Source organism: Chiloscyllium plagiosum, unplaced genomic scaffold, assembly GCF_004010195.1.
Source record: "Chiloscyllium plagiosum isolate BGI_BamShark_2017 unplaced genomic scaffold, ASM401019v2 scaf_13709, whole genome shotgun sequence".
NCBI classification, from domain to species: domain Eukaryota; kingdom Metazoa; phylum Chordata; class Chondrichthyes; order Orectolobiformes; family Hemiscylliidae; genus Chiloscyllium; species Chiloscyllium plagiosum.
Window position 1 is genome coordinate 1 of NW_025196290.1, and position 345 is coordinate 345.

The following is a 345-nucleotide window of genomic DNA, read 5'->3' on the forward strand; positions in this document are numbered from 1 at the left end:
GCCCCAGGAAACTTGGGTGTGATGGATTGCCCTTACGCCAGAGCAACCCCTTCCCCAGCCCTCCTTCCAGTAGTGGCCATGGGATTGTTAACACCCTGCAAAGACATCTGGAGCTCCCTCAGCATTGACCCTCCGACAGTGCGGCGTTCCCTCAGCATTGACCCTCCGACAGTGCGGCACTCCCTCAGCACCTACAATCCGACAGTGCGGCACTCCCTCAGCATTGACCCTCCGACAGTGCGGCACTCCCTCAGCATTGACCCTCCGACAGTGCGGCACTCCCTCAGCATTGACCCTCCGACAGTGCGGCACTCCCTCAGCACTGACCCTCCGACAGTGCAGCAC